Below are 11,747 nucleotides of genomic sequence, written 5' to 3' on the forward strand. Positions count from 1 at the left end.
AGGATGTGGAATCTCACCAGCCTGTCCAACTTCCAGCCTGACCAACAGACTTCAGCCTCATTCATATTCCTTGGTGAATTACAAGACCACACCCAAATTCAGGGGGAGGTATCATACATCATTGAGAGAAAAACTGGATATTAGTAAAAATAACGTAGTCAACCATCCATGATGAACCTCAAGGGGCAAATACTTTCAGAAGAAATGGAGGTTGTTCCATTGAATTGGCTTACTAAACCTCGGTAAATTCCACTTGTAAAAGACAAACGTTATTAAAAATAAAGAGTAGGAACAAGTTTAGAGTCTGAACACAAGAGACTAAAATTATGCATATGGAGTAAATTCTAATCAAAAATAAACTAGCTAATAAAGTTATATTGATTAGGTAAAACAGATAAAGACAAAGGACAGCCTTAAAATTACAGGGTCATCACAGAGTAATAGCAGAAGTACTAGCAAACTAGCAGTAGTACTAACAGCAACATCAGCAGCAGTTGTAATAGTACTTCTAGTAACTACACTCATAATCCCTACCTCTGACCAAGCCCTAAGTGATTTACACATATTAACTCATTTAATTTTTACAACAGTATGATTGCTGCTATTATTATTTTTATTATTTTATAAATAAAGCAGTAGAGACACTGGGGATAACTTACCCAAGATTACATGGCTAGATCAGAGCCTGTTCTGAACTGCTATTTTGCTCTGTTTTTCTATAAATAATGAAATATTGAATATAATGAATACTATATATAACAAAGTAATCTGTTATAATAACAAGTCTAATGTAAGCAATTAGAAACATCAGAATATATAAAGCAAAATCTGACAAAACTACAAAACTGAAAAAAACTCTAACTTCAGAACGGCAGTAAGAACTTTTAAGCTCACATAAAAGTTGACACATACTAAGTGCTAGTAGATATCAAAGAATTCAAATTACATTGTATTTAACTAAGAAATGAATCACAAAATATCTAAAATAAACCAAAACAATTCACTATTTTAAAACATACTTAAATATTTCATTATTCAAAGAAGAAACCATATTGTAAATAAGAAATTCTCCATATTGGACTGTAGTTATATAAAACTGTTTTATCCTGCACAAGCATTAAAGAAAATTTAGCTTCAAATAATCATTCAACTTCAGAATACACTCAGAGAGCAAGAAAATAAAACCAAACAAAAGAGAGTAGGAAACAATAAAGAAGAGTGCAGAAATCAGTAAAACAGATAGTCCAAAGATACAATAGAAACTGTACATGGACAGAAAATTGTTTGAGAGTGTATATTCCAAACTATTAACAGCAGTTGGCTCTTTTAAAAAAGGAGAATGAAACAGGTCAGTGTGGGGGGGTGGACATAAAATGAGAAAATTTTATTTCATAGGATAGATATATTTACATATATAATTTTCATAGTTATAGTAAAAACTGTTATTAAAATAACAAATTGTTATTTGTTTTAATGTTAAACACAAAAAGGACAATATGTTATCCACATTCCAAAAAAGAAGAAGAAAAAATTAAGGAAGACAGAGAAAGAGAAGAGAGACAGAATAAAAAGCCTAGGCAGAGTTTTAAGGAAAGCCCTGGTCATCTCTGGCATCTTCCATCTTCATTTCTTTGCTCACCTTGAGATTTCTGATTCTCCGCAGTTGTCTCACTGCAGTTTTCCATTAAATTTATAGGAGGCACCCAAATCTATTTTTTCTCTGTATATACTAATTGTATTGTCTTATAAGCATTTACAAGAAAACAAATATGAATAGACCAAACCACAATAAAACACTAAATGTACTTGACCACACTCGTGGCATTTTAAAATCATGTTTCAGTAGCCAATTGAATCTCTTAAAGTGGTGTGATATTATGCAAGAGAAATAGAGTAAAACTAAGCATTTCAGTCATTCTGAGAGAGGAGACCACCTCTCCATATGGAACTAGGCAACTATGGGTTAACTGTGTTATTAAGCAATTATGGGTTAACTAGGTAACTATGCTCTTTGTAGAATGTACCTGAGCAGCCATGACAACTTCAGTAATCTGTCACCAAAGAAGCATAATGGACTCAGAAAGTCCTGCCAGAACTCTTCGTTCTCCCTCCTCCACTCCTCTGCTTTGTGTAAATCCTGCTTGCTATATTCCCAGGGAAACTCCAATGCAATTAAGCTTTATAGAGTAAAAAGAGGTACATAAGGTAACACAAACTTCTATTTGAGGCTCTCAAGACTGGTATGAGTCACTTGCTAAGCTGCCAGCATCATTAAAAGCCACTTTTGCTCCTAACTTCATGTTAGAGAGTTATCTGTGCTGGGGTCCTCTGTTTCCTGCTTCAGTTGGACAGGTGTTTACTAAATGACTCCTATGTTTCAGACACTGTGCTCAGTAGTGTTACAGAGATGGAAAACAGAAAACAAAACACGGATTTCTTCATAAATATTAAATTGTAGCAAAAAAAAAAAAAAAAGAAGCAGGTAAGCCAGACATGACAACATGCATTTGCAGTTCTAGTACTTGAGAGACTGAAGCAGGAGGACCACTGGAGCCCAGGAGCTCTAGATTAACCTAGGAAACATAGAGAAACCTCATCTCAAAAAAAAGCAGGAAATATAATAATAAAATAATTATTACTCACGATATGTTCTCAGGACAGTATGAGAGTATAAATGGGGGAGATAGTTTCTCTGTGATACAATATTTAAGATGACATTTGAAAATGAGCCGTAAGGTTTCACAAGAGGAAGCAAAGAATGCCCTAGTCACAAAATAATAGTATGTGCAAAGGTCCTGGAGTAGGGAATACCTTAGATAGCTGATCAGTAGAGAGAAGACTGATGTAGCCGCAGCATAATGAATGGGCAGCACAGGGCAGTGAGAATGTGAGACATAGTGCCTACAATCACGTGGGGACATTTGAGTTATGACACACTGTTTGAATTTTATTCTTACTTAGCACAGAGGATATAATTTAGGGCCAGAGGACTTTCCTTGTGCTTCATAACCCCCACTGTGTGACAAATGCTATCCATTTTAAATGTCTATTCCTGGCTTTGTTATCACTTTATAGCTATAAATCTTGACTTCCCTCTAAATTATCATCCTCCCCAATAAAAGATGTGTCTCATACTTCTTTGATATCCATCCTACTATGCTGGAACCATACATATCTATCTAGTGTTTTGTTCATTGGACCAAATGAGCAGATTTCTGCTCTTTCCTCAGAAGGTCTGGTGGGCTGCTGTCCCTGCTTCCCTGTGTGAATGAGTCCAAGATTGTCATCAGATAAGGTTCTGGATGTGTTCATAAAAGCACCCTGGGAAGCCTGTGCATCCTGCTGGTTTATTGCTCTTGACAAGGCACGTTCATTACATTTAACAACCCCTTACTTGCTGCCACATTTTATCCTTGCTGGACCACCTAAAGAAGCCTACAGGCTATGCAAGATTACTCCCAATTTAGAGGCAATAGTCAGGGTAAACAGGAATAAAAAGCACAAAGATCCAGTAGTTCTGCATTCTTAAGCATGGGGTGGACCCTTCCAGTTAACCTAACTCTGCGCTTTAAATTGAATATGTGAAACACGAATCAGGCTGGGCACCCTATAAGAGCAATCAGTGCAGACAGAGGGAATTCATCTAGACCGTTCCAATCTTCACCCCATGATGGCACTTGAAATCAGTGCCTCCTCTCAGTGATCAAGGAAACCTACATGATTGACAAGTGGAAGGGAGACACTCCCTTGCATTTCTATCACAAATAACATACCTAGGTAAGAAAATTATACCTTTGATTACATCTTCCTGTTGTTTGGCTTTTTTTTTCTAATTTACAACACAGACCATGACCTTACCATAGAGGCTACTATATTTGACTAAGAAATGCTGACTCAATAGTGACCTAAACCAGCCAAGACAAATTAGCTCAGGTTAGAAAAACTGCCCAAACCCTATATCTTTTTAAGATTTTAAACCCCCAATCATCCTGTTCACCTCTCTCCAGACAATCACTGTTGAGGAGCATTAAGCCAATTTGGAAATCATACTCCCACCAGGACAATCTTTTTTAACAGAGCCATCAGTTTGAATGCAAATGAAACTCCAAGAAACCAAAGACCTGCCACAAACTGGCACCTTTTCCCCATGGAAAAGCTGATATCCCTACTTCAGTCCCAACCAATTAAAACTGCCCATTCAGTAAGGCAGAAAATTAGCAGCTGAGGACATTGACAGAAGAAAGAGGAATGCCCGAGATAGGTCACTAAGGAGGCACAAAAACCAGAGGAGAGAATCACAGAGGCCAACAGGTCTGCAGCTTTGGAATGAAAGTTCTCAATTTCACAGGAACAAGATTTCTCAATTAACCTCATGCCACCATTTATGTTGTTTATGCCAATTCTCTCTCATCATGGAAAAGCTCAATTACATTTGACTCCATCATTTTAAGTGAGCAGTTTGTACCTTTATTTTTCACAGCGTGATTTACAAAGATAAGTTCTGCAGAAAACAGCAAAAGTTGGATGAAATTGCCTGAATTGGCACTCAAAATTTATTGAAAGGTTGAACATAAGGAAAAATTTTGTTATTAGGGTGACCAGTCATCCTATGTCCAGACTAGGAAAGTCATCCTAGTTTGTCAAGGAAGGCAAAGCCTATCTGTTAGAGAACCAGGTCATCCTACTTATTGTAATAAAAACCAACTGTAGGGAGAGGACACTTCACTATTGCTGAAAAAGCATTGAGGTACATAAACTGGGTTTGCATAACTCATATCTGCTAAGAGAAAGGGAGCTCTGATTTGATCTCTAGTTCAAATGGGTGATGTGGTCTGTGAGGGAAAACATCTTTTAGTTCTCAGAAAGTGGTCATAGGATAAGATGATGTTGAAGAGAACACTGGTTCGAACACAAAACTCTTGTCGACTCATCCTTCCTGAAGGCTGGTGGAGGAGGTGTTGAGAAGGATGGTGCCTTGCTGAAGCCAGGATTCAGTCACTTTAAAGGTGAGAAAGTAACACTCTGGGATGTTCCCTTGACATTGTAGAACTATGATGGAGTTAAGTTCTTGTTATCTTTGTGCTCATATTCTTCCCAAGAGTCTTGAAAATTCCTGCTCACTCTCCTATTTTAATCAGAGCTCAATCGTGTCGGGTTTTATGGAGACCCTTTCTCAGACTTACTGGAAAGTAGATAAATGGAGACTTTGATCCAATCTCCTGTCAGTCGATCCCTGCATCAGGAATTCTCTGCCCCATGATATCCTGGTCTTCTGGTTTCTTTGCACACACAAAAAAGATTATAGTTGCCAAAGTAAGATATTGCTTAATTTACAGAGACAGTCTCTGGGTGTCTACTTAATGGTCTCCTGTTAAGTATCTGCTATTAGCTAAGAGAAATGAGGTAACAGCTATGTCAGATCATCCCTTTCCTAAAAAGCTCCCAATTGCTCCAGCTCATATTGTATGCATCAACATTTACTTACATGTATTCTTTATATGTGTTCTAGCTATTTTGGCTAGGACATTTCTAACATACATTTTCACAACAGGCTTTTGCACTGGAACCTTGGCTTCTGTTTTTCCCCACAGATATTACAAATGCCCTAGTGAAAGAAAGACTTAAAGAATGAAGTTTGTCATGAGGGGAGAGGACTCCTAGTTCATAGAGGCTTTGGATCAACCCATTTTGATAAAAATATAACACGGTTCCTTTTCTTTAATTTCACAGAGATGTGTGATATTACAAAATTGTGAAGAGTTTAGTTTGTTAATTTATCTGCTTTAATCTTCTCAAGTGAAAATATTTGCAAAAATCTCTTAAATGAGTCAGAACAAAGAGAGGACATTATGGTAAGCCAGTATTGCCACATCCTGAGCAGATTCAAAGTCCATGGGGGATGCACTGGGGACAAACACTGACTCTCCCACATCCAAAAAATCAGAATCCAAGCTTACATTTCAGAATAACACCACTAGCCCCAGAAATACCAGTTTGATCATACTTATAAACTAGTATGTTGCCAAAGCCCTCTATTCCTCATGTGATATAAGTATTTCCAAATACATCACTGGTTAAAGAAATGCTAAAATGAAATAAAATAAAATTTTTAAGTCAGCTTTAACTGGACATGATGGCATATGCCTGTAATTCTAGCACTCTGAGAGGCTGAGGCAAGCAGATGGCAAGTTCAAGCCCAGCTTGGGCAATTTAGCAACTTAGGCACTGTCTCAAAATTTAAAAAGGGTTAAGGAGGCCCTGGGTTTAATCACCAGTACAATACACACACACACACACACACACACACACACACACACACACACACAAAACACACACAGATTCATTTTTATTCTCTCTATAAATTCCTAATGAGACAATTAGTATAAGTATCCTGCGTTAGAGGATTACTAAGGTTTGGCAGGCATCTCCTGGTATGGTATGGGCTGTACTGAGACAGCCTGGGCTGGAGATCAGAAGGGGCTCTCCAAGCCTGCAGTGGCTGTAAGGATGCCGCTGTGAGGAGCAGCTTGTAAATACAGCCAGGCAGAGCTCAGGAGGCTCTGGGCCCCGCATAAACCAGGCTTTCATTTCCCTCCCACAGCCTACATCCTTGGTCCTTCTGGTCTCGGATTCTAAAGGAGCAGCCAGTGACCCCCGAGCCCCCTGGCCCACGGCCCCCAGATCACAGAAGCGCATTATCCTCGGTGTGGCCACCATTTCCTACACAGACGAAGCGTTTATTCAAAAAGGCTTTCCTCAGCTCTCACACAATCTAGGTTGCAGGCCTATTTCGTAACATTAATTCTCTCCCTCACCAACGGCCACATCAATTCAGGACTTTATAAACTATTTCAGGGATCAGATTTATCAGGGCTGACAGTGCCGCACGCTGAAATAAACAGCACTGCCTCAGCCTAGCACCCTCCGTGGCTCCTATTTATCATTATTTAATTCAAGGGCCTAACATTCTCTGACATTATTAATAGTAAGATGAATCACTGGAAAACTACAGAATCTGTGACCAACGAGGCTGAAATAATCCATTTTGGTGAAAATGTCTGTGCGGAATTGCATTCTCTGATGGCCTGCGCTCTGTCATTAGCAGCTCCGTATGCATGGGTGGGGGGAACCGAAGCATGAAGCCCCTCAAGAGGAGACTGGCGGTGGCGATTTACTTCCTAACAGCTCACACCGGAGCTCAGAGGGAGGCAGGTGTGGAGACAGGACAATTTCGTCAGCCAGGGGCTCTAGTACTGTGTCTGTTACTGGAATTTAAATGCACAAATTTAAGTCGTTTTGCACTTGATTAACTTTGGATTTGAACTTGAGTACAAGCTGGACCTGGAAATCTACTGGTTAATTGTAAGAACTGTATTACTTAACTGCTTACCAGCCAGGTGATCAGATGTTCAGGATGAATTCCAACACCCGACTTTTGCTTTAAGGTCTCATTATTAGCATGATCCCCTCCCCAAGTTAATGGAAAAGACATTTCCATTTTCACATGTAAGTTTTCTTTTTTTAAAAGAAACCATTAGGGGGGAAAAAAAGAAGAACTAAGAATCTGTTCCTCTCTTGCTCTAATATCCAAAGGAAACAGTGAATATTACAAGTGGATTATGTCTGGGACAAGGTTAATGGTCTTTAGCAAAGCTACGGAGGGGATATAACAATAGAATGATTGTTCAAATAATGCTCTGTTTCTTTTTTAAGCCTAGCAGGATAATCTTCATAAAAGCAAAACCTTCTGAAGCAATTTTAAAATGTTATAATTTTATAGCTGACCCAAGCACTATCACGGAGGATTAAAATTAAATCTTCCCAATCTTAAATATTTGATGGGAAAGAATGTGCTTGGCTTTTCCCAGCAAACTCAACCACAAATATCAGAAAGGTTATTTCTTGTAATTAACTTCAACTGACTGCACAAATGTAAGCCTGTATTCTCAAGCGAAGTTCTATTTTCTGAAAGGAAGAAGTAATGCCTGGTCAGTATGTTTTACATAATGAAGCATACTCCTTTCTTCCTCTTTTTTTTTCCCTTCAGCAAACCATTGCATACCAGCAATGGGAACATGATAAATATTCACCTTACCTGCTAGTATTTAATGCTGGCAACACATACCAGACACAAACCTATGCACTTTATAGTAAAATCTTTACTCTGACCTCCAAGAGTACATAGTCTGGTGAATATAATAATAGAAAATATGTCTTATATCTTCTAGACTTATATTTCCAGACAGTACCAACGTTTTCACTCTTTCCTCTAAGATTGTGTTCAAGTTTTTAAAATTTATCTTAATTGATAAAATAAAAATTGTGTATAGTATTATATGATGCTTTGATCTATGTATATACTGCAGAAAGATTAAGTCAAGCTAATGAATATGTTCATCACCTTACCAATTTTTTGTGGTGAAAATCTATTCTTTTAGCAATTTTGAAATATATTTTATTACTATGGTCACCATGAAGTTCAGTCGATCACTAAAACTTACTCCTGAGATCTGAGACTTGGTGCCCTATAACCAACCTCTCCATTTCCCCATCCCTCCTGCCTCCTCAGGCTTTGAGAAGCAACTTTCCACTCTGTTTTTATGAAGTTGAGCTTTTATACTCCACCTGTAAGGAAGATCTTGCAGTAACTGTCTTTGGGTACTGGGCTTTATTTCACTTAACATAAGTGTTCCAGGTGTTTGTCTCTGTTCTTCAGTGTTCCTCTTGAGGACTGTGGGAGCAAACTAAGAGAAATTAGCTTAGAATTGTTTGAAAATGAAGTTCTCCTTACATATGGTCATCTAATTTCTTTTCTTTCTCTAACAACCTAGTTCTATGACAATAGAAGCTTTATTTGGAAAATGTATGAGGATAATGATGAAAAGAGGGACAAAATTAATCAGCTCATACATTTATATGTATGTTCTCTCTTCAATTTGTCCCCAAAAATATGTCTTTATTAGCTGCTTTCTTCTTGTGGAATGTGCTTTCTATACCCCATTTAAGGAGTAAGCAAGAAATGCTGAATAAAGGATGACCTCACTGACTTCAGTCTGTGATGTGGCTTTAAGGAGCTTGGAAGTCATCACTTCATCTTAACAAAAGCTCAGTAGACTGAAAGGGTCTTGCTAGAGTCAGAAAGAATTGGCATAGTGGTGGAAATGGCTGCCTCCAAAAGGAGAGATAGACAGGTAGATGCAGAGAATCACGACTTAACAGAATAGAAATTCATTCATGAATAGAACCATTATGCAGACATGGCTGAGATGTTGGAATCATCAGAACAGGGAATCTAAAGAGGCAGTGATTCCCATGTTAAGAGTTCTGCTAGACAAAATGAACAGCATGCGAGAGAAAATGGTTAATATAAAAAGAAAGATGGAAATGAGAAAGAAGCAAAAAGAAACTCTAAAACATAACAACAGGAGTGAAGAACATGTTTGTTGAGCTCATCAATGGAATGGACATAGCCAAGAAAAGGAATGACCAACTGAAAATCTCTAGGCCCTCTTCCCCATAGTTGCTCAGCAGCTCTGGGGTTTTCCTAATGACTCTCCTAGTGGCCTGAGACTTCATGTAAGGAAAGCTGACTTACAATGAGAGCCCCCCATGTTACCAAGTAGGCTGAGGTATCCAGCTGAGAGAGGGAATTCCTATGAGTGGGACTATTGCCAAGGCTTCAACTCTTTCTGAAGATTAAAAAGTATGTTTTCCTTTGTATATATTGTCATTTGATTCAATGCATATATCAATATTAGGGTGATTCAGCCACTCTAGCAAAATGAAAAATCTGATTTCAATTGTAAGAAATACCTTTATAAGTAGCAAATATGAATCAGTTAAGAACTTGAGCTGAGGATGTAGCTTAATGGCAGACCTTTCCCTTGCATGTTCAAGGCTCTGATTCAATCTGCAGCATTGCAAAAACTAAAAATGAATAGAAACAACTAGAAACTTTCTCTATAAAAGTTTCCACCATTTCTCTAATAAAACTAAATCATTAATTTATTGGGGAAAACGTGCCTTACAGAAATTTTTACTGAATTATGTAGGATAGACTCAAAAATATTCTATTCAATTTTGGATCACTGGCATATAATATCAGCCAGCTATCACTTCAAAAATTTTTATTCACAAATCCATAATGAGATTCCCTAATTATGAGGAACATGCTTAGATTTTGATCATTGGCTCTCAACTACTAGGAAATTGTTACTATTACAAGAAGTGATGTATATTTTGATAGTTTTGCCTCTACACTCTTCATCCCATGCAATATCACTTTATTCAAAGCAAACTCAGACATGTCAGTAACAAATTTCCAAACTGCACTAGACTATGGTTACTGCTATTTAGGCCTGACACATGCCTTATCTCACTTTTCCTGTGGCCTCTGACCTTATGTGCTCAGCCCCACATGGGCAAAAGGTAGACCAGAGAATACACCAGCCCTTGGCCCTGCCTGAGACTAGCTTGAGCACGAACTAAAATATGCACTTTGACTAGATCTTATGAAGAAGAATTTTCACCGGCATTGTCAAAAAAAAGTACTAGATGGAGTTGGAAAAACCATCAGCTACATCCTGGTAGTTTAACTTTCAGACAGTCTCTTACATGCCACCCAGTTTGTTTCCTCTCCTTCACCTAAGTGTGACCCATGTGGCAGTCTGCCAAATTTCCCAAGTCTTTGCTCTTCCTCATGTTTTTACTCTTCACCATGTAGCTGTATGCTGTCTTCCCATCTGGTCAGGATATTCTACAAACCCTTTAATGCAAACCTCAGCCTTGTGACTGGCTTTGGTAGGACGTTAGCACATGCAATTCAACCACAGAATTGGCAAAGTCCTTGTGAATTTCTATTGCTGCTCCCATGCTCTTGTATTAAGATCAGAACCTGCTTAGATCAGCCTCTGGGAAGATGAGGGCCTGGTGGGCTCCAATGCCCTATCAATATTCAACTGAATACTAATTAGGTAGATCAGACCAAAGTGAGACCAAAAAAATCACCTAACCCAGAACAGCCAGTTTCCCAGACTTCAAATTATGAATTAAATAAAGGTCTCTAGTTTTAAGAACTGAGTTTACCATGGTTTGTTTCACAGCATTTTTGTGGCAATAGAGAACAGAGATGCTTTGTTTGGCTATCTAGTTATATTCTCTTCTGTTTCTAACTTTATCTAATACTATGTTCTTTCATCTTCCCTTTAGTGTATCAGTCATACATATTTGCTGTGTAACAAACAAACCCTACATTTCAGAAGCTCACAACAACCAATATTTGCTTCTTACATTAATTGAGGGCTGAAGATTTGCTGAGGCTCTGTTCCAGGCTATATATCTAATGCAGATTCACACACTTTCTCACGCTAAGACTCACAGTGAGGAAGTAGTGTCTTCCCAAGAGAGAGTAAAAGCACAGGAGGCTTAACTGGTCCTTGAAATCACATTTAAAACTCCTGCTCATGTGCTCATGTGCTCCTGCTCATGTCAGCATTGCTTTCAATGCTCAGAGCAAATCACACAGTCTTGCCTGCCTTTGGAGTGGGAAAAATATCCTTCTATAGGCACCAGGGTAAGGATTACTATAGGTGATCCAGGGGAGGAATCCAAAAATTGTGAACAATAGTAAAGTTGAACAGAGTGTATTTTAGCTGAATCTGACAATGCAGATTTCCCAGGCAGTAAAGAGTCTTTTGGTTTTCTCTGTGAAAGGAAATAGTATTATGGTTCAACTTGAGTTGGAAGAT

Source organism: Heterocephalus glaber, unplaced genomic scaffold (genome assembly GCF_053883595.1).
Source record: "Heterocephalus glaber isolate CG9 unplaced genomic scaffold, H.glaber_assembly_v1.0 deba00001472, whole genome shotgun sequence".
NCBI classification, from domain to species: Eukaryota; Metazoa; Chordata; class Mammalia; order Rodentia; family Bathyergidae; genus Heterocephalus; species Heterocephalus glaber.